Here is a 5,677-nt window from a genome sequence, read left to right on the forward strand (position 1 = left end):
GGAAAGAGTTGGCCCCTGTAGGGCGATTTTGTAAAAGGAGGATATTTGAAATTGTTTGACAAAAAGGCAAAATCTGAGTTGAATTGTATTGAAAATTATCCATATTTTTTTCTTGAGGAAATATTTTGAAATTCAGAGTCTTGGGGGTAAAATGGGAAGAATTGATAATTTTGAAGACCCAGGGTGTTGAAATCAATTTTGAAAAGGGTAAAAATTCTAATCTGGATTGAAAATTTTGAAATCAAGAGTTCTGGACCTCGAAATGACATGCTGTGTAGTGCAATGATTTGAAATGCTCATGCAATGATATGCAATGTCATGTCTTATGAAATGCAATCTTGAACCAAGACTTGGAGATATCTGTCTCCTGTCAGGAGTAAAATTTTGAACATCTGAGATAAAAATAGAGAAATTTTGAGAGTTGCAGATGAAATTTAGACTTTTGCAAGGTCCAGGCTCAGAAAATGACCATTTTGCCCTCCAGCGATTTCAGAGGCTGGATGATGATGCTTGGTGGATTGTCGGGGAGGTGAGTGAAAATTTGGGGTGTTTACAACGGTCCGAAATGATAGACGTAGGTACACCATGTAACCGTACAATCTCTCGGATATACAAGTCTGCTAAGCTCTCAAGCGGCTGACTAATCCGGATAGGTAAGAAGTGAGCAGACTTGGTGAGTCTGTCCACAATTACCCATATCGCATCGTGCTTTCGCCTGGTTCGCGGTAAACCTACCACGAAATCCATCGTGATATCCTCCCATTTCCACTGAGGAATCTCAATCCTCTGCATGGTACCACCAGGACGTTGGTGCTCGATCTTGATTTGCTGACAAGTCAAACACCTCGATACATACGCTGCGACTTCATGCTTCATCCCGTTCCACCAATACCTTCGTTGAAGGTCCTTAAACATCTTCGTACCACCAGGATGGACGGTGTACTTTGACAGATGAGCCTCATCAAGAATCTCCTTTCTCAACTCGGGGTCATTTGGCACCCAAAGTCGTTCCTTCATGCGAATGCAACCGCTATCGTCCACGCGAAAGACTGAGCCCTCTTCACGAGCTCGATCGACAAACTTCTGATATAGAGCGTTCTGCTTCTGTGCCTCAATAACCGTAGGCAAGAATTCTGATCGAATGGCCAACCCAGACAATCTGATCGTTCTGCCTCCAATCACGAATGGCTTCCAAGCCACAAAATCTTCGATCAATTTCTGGCTCCTCACAAGACTAGCCAGAACACTGCTCGATTTGCGACTAAGCGCATCTGCAACGACGTTCGCCTTACCAGGGTGGTAAGACAACGTAAACTCATAATCCTTGATAAACTCGAGCCAACGACGCTGTCTCATATTTAACTCCTTCTGGGAAAATAAATACTTGAGACTCTTGTGGTCAGAGAAGACCTCGAATGTATCTCCGTACAGATAATGTCGCCAGGACTTCATGGCGAACACCACAGCTGCTAACTCCAAGTCATGAGTCGGATAATTCCTCTCGTGAATCTTCAGCTGCCGCGAAGCATACGCAATAACACGACCGTGCTGCATGAGCACGCATCCCAATCCTGTACCTGAGGCGTCTGTATACACCACAAAGCCGCCTCGACCAGAAGGTAAAGCTAATACCGGAGAGGTAGTCAGCTTCGTCTTCAGGATCTGAAAACTCTCTTCGCAAGAGTCAGTCCATTCGAACTTGACTCCCTTACGCAGAAGCTTCGTCAAAGGAAGCGCAATCCTGGAGAAGTCCTGTATGAAACGCCGGTAGTAACCAACTAGCCCGAGAAAACTGCGGATATCTGTAACAGACTGATGCTGCTTCCAGTCCAACACTGCTTCGACCTTTGCTGGATCAACTAACACACCATCACTGGATATCACATGACCCAAAAACATGACGCGTCGAAGCCAAAACTCGCACTTAGAGAACTTGGCGAACAATTTGTGCTCCCGAAGTACTCCCAACACAATACGCAGATGTTCTCGGTGCTGCTCAGGGGTCTCTGAGTAGATCAAGATATCATCGATAAATACGATCACAAATGTATCCACGAACGGACGGAAGATACGATTCATCAAATCCATGAATGCTGCTGGTGCATTAGTGAGCCCAAAAGGCATCACAACGAACTCGTACAACCCGTACCTAGTTCGAAAAGCCGTCTTCGAGACATCTTCTTCTCGGATCCGAAGTTGATGATAACCCGATCTGAGGTCGATCTTCGAGAATATCTTCGCTCTCTGCAACTGATCAAAGAGATCTTCTATTCTCGGCAACGGATATTTATTCTTAATCGTTGCTTGGTTGAGCATTCTGTAGTCAATGCACAACCTCAGGGATCCATCTTTCTTCTTCACGAACAGAACAGGTGCACCCCATGGCGATGCACTGTTTCTAATAAACCCTTGCTCCATCAACTCTTCCAACTGACGCTTCAGTTCCTCGAGTTCTGCCGGAGCCATACGATATGGTGCCTTTGAGATCGGAGTCGTTCCAGGTAACAACTCAATACAAATCTCGATCTCACGCTTCGGAGGTAATCCAGGCAGTTCCTCAGGAAACACATCGGGGAACTCCCGAACTACTTCAAGAACCTCAATAGGGGTTAACACCGATTCAACTGGGGCCATACTGACCAAGAAAGCAGTACCCCCATTCCGCAGATATTTATGAACCTTAAATGACGAAATCATATGACTGCCTCGAATAGGTCGAGCAAGGCTGATCTCCAAAACTGGACTATCAGGAGGGTACAAAACCACCTTGCCTTCTCTGTATAGAACTTGAGCATGATACTGAAATAACCAATCCATGCCTAGAATGACATCAAACTCCGTCATATCTAGCAGGATCAAGTCAGCTGGCAAGTCCTGACTTGCCACTGACACATCTACGCTCGGAATGTACAAAGTACATAGAGACTGATCACCAGTCGGCGTACGAACTTCCAAAGGGTAATTCAACAATATAGCAGACATAGGCAAGGAACTAGCAAATCTCGAAGCTATGAAAGAATGCGAAGCACCACAGTCAAACAAGGTAAAAGCTGCATGACCAGCGACTGGAATAGTACCTTGGACCAACTCTCCCTTGGTCACTTGCTCGATAGTGGCTGCGTAGGCACGCCCTGCCACCGTCTTCTGGTTACCCGTCTTCTGCTGGGAAGATTGCTGCGACGGGTACGTCTGCTGCTGCTGCGGCTGCTGCTGAGGAAGTCGCTGAGGCGCTGGCTGTGATGTTCCTGGCGTGTTCCTCCTCAGATCGTCGGGTTGCTTCTTCCGACAATCCTTGATATAGTGGCCCATCTTGCCACAGTAGATGCATCCTCCGAGGTCCCGTGGACACGGTCGGCCAGGATGATCCATCAGACATTTTGGGCAACCCGATGCTGCCACCATCTGTCTCTGTTGCTGCTGGGGCTGGCGATTCTGTCGCTGTCGGTTGTTGTTGTTGCGGTTCTTCTTTGCTGGCGGGGCAGACTTCTTTCCACCCGAATTCTGCTGAAATGAACGTTTCTTAGGCCAACTCTTTTGGCCTTGCTGCTGCTGGTTACCCTTGGTCTGCGGAGTCTTCTGGGATTCTGTCCACTCCTGCTCGAGAAGTGTAGCCATCTCCAGGGCTTCCTCTAGAGTCGAGGGAGCATGCGTGAACACTCTCAGGCACAAGGCTAACTTCAGTCCACGAGCAAACTTCATCGCTCGTTCTTTCTCGGTCACGTACACGTGTGGACAGAAGCGCTCTAGGCTTCTAAACTTCGTGATGTAGTCTGCCAAGGTAGAGCTCCCCTGCTGAAGGTCGAGGAACTCCTGCATCTTACGACTGCGCTCGTGGGTCAGAAAATAGGCCGCGTAGAAGACCTCCATGAACTGCTCCCACGTAACTGGCCCACCTCCAAACTTCACATCCCAGGTGGTCGCCCACCACCTTTCGGCATCCTTCCGAAGCCGATATGAGCCAAAGTCCACTTTCCTGTCATCACTGACCTGCAGCACACGGAAGATCCGCTCGATCTCTCGTATCCAATCCTCGGCTGCCTCGGGTGTAGACTTTTCATCAAAGGAGGGAGGGTTCATAGCCATGAACTGCTTATAGGGCACGACTGTCGCTGGAACTGGAGAGGGAGTAGGAACCGGGGTCTCTCGCTCCTGAGAGGTCCGCATGTTCTCTCCCATAGCACGCATGGCCTCAGCCTGCCTACCCACAACCTCAGCTAGGTTGCTCACAGTGTCCATGATACGATCGCAACGCTCGCGCCAAGCCATCTTGTGCAAAAAGAAGGTACGTGTAAGCGATGAGACAAGTCAAAGCATAACTTCATTACTTAAAAAGCAGACGCATACATATCATCAGTACAAGCCAAAATTACCCTCTATAACAGGGTTACGATACATAAACCTCCGCAACAAAAACACAAACAAAGCAAGTCTACAAAATGAACACTGACTCAGTGTTCCAACCATACATGTTCACATATGAACAAACACAATCACCGCTGCCTACGAGTGTAGTAGTTGCGGTAGGTGTTCCGATTCCCGTATCGTCGCTGCATCGGACGAGGAGGAGAAGCAGGTGTGTACTCAGGAGGACTCACTGCCTAAGACCACGGAGGTGAAGCTGGCGTGTACTCGGGAGAAACAGAGCGTGAGTAGGAAGCTGGCGTGTACTCGGGAGAAACTGGTGCAACCGGTGCATCTCCCACTGGGTCAACTGCTGACTGAGTCTGACCGTCCTCAGGAGCCTCATTCTCCTCGGTCTCAGCGTTACCCATGATGAGTTTATCGCCCAACTTGCGCTGACACTCGATCTCTATATGCCCCCTAAAGCCACAGTAGGGGCATATGCTCAGGGCACGAGGACAAATCTGTCCTGCGTGATACTCGTCACATCTCCCACACTCCGCACAATCTGCAAGTATCCGGGCACTCCGCACAATCTGTTGAACCGCTTGATCGAGGGCCTCTGTGCCTCGAATCAAGTCGATAAGAGCTCCGAGCATTCGCTCATTCCTTGAATCAGCAAGCATCTAACAAGTTATATAACTAATCAAGCATGCAAAACTAAATACCGCATAAATCATTAAGAAACAAATGAAAGCAATAATTTAGAACATACTTACAGTGCGATGGACGATGCACGCAGAAGTCTTGGACCACACTTATAAACTGCAACTCTGATACCAATCTCTGTGATGCCCCAAACCCCGACCTTGTAAAAACCTTGAGTTTTTGAGCAAAAAAATTTTTTTTTGAAGGATATACAAAGTGAAAAACAACTAGCGGAAGTAAAGGAGGGAAACAGGGATAAAGCAAAGGCCGCAAGTCTGAGCAAGCCACAGTGAGAAAACCAAACCACAGTAGACAAATAAAGTATTCTTCATTTCCACAATAGTTATAATGATACAAAAACAAGACTGGGTACAAAAAGGAACAGTCTCCCAAAAAGGAGAGGTACAACCCCTCAAACCCCAAAACCAGAAGAAGCCAGAATCTGCTGCAAAGTGTGGGTCTCAAGGCTCCTGCTGTGCGTCGTCGCATCGCGCTGCATCTACTCGTCACTTGTATCCCCATAAAACGGGGTCAGTACTCTTGCGAGTTGGTGAGACAAACCATCCATACATTATCATTTTTAAGGAAAAGCAGAAGGTAAGCAACATGCTACAAGTGTGCTAAGTAC

Source organism: Nuphar pumila, chromosome 5 (genome assembly GCF_984573655.1).
Source record: "Nuphar pumila chromosome 5, dmNupPumi1.hap1.1, whole genome shotgun sequence".
NCBI lineage: Eukaryota > Viridiplantae > Streptophyta > Magnoliopsida > Nymphaeales > Nymphaeaceae > Nuphar > Nuphar pumila.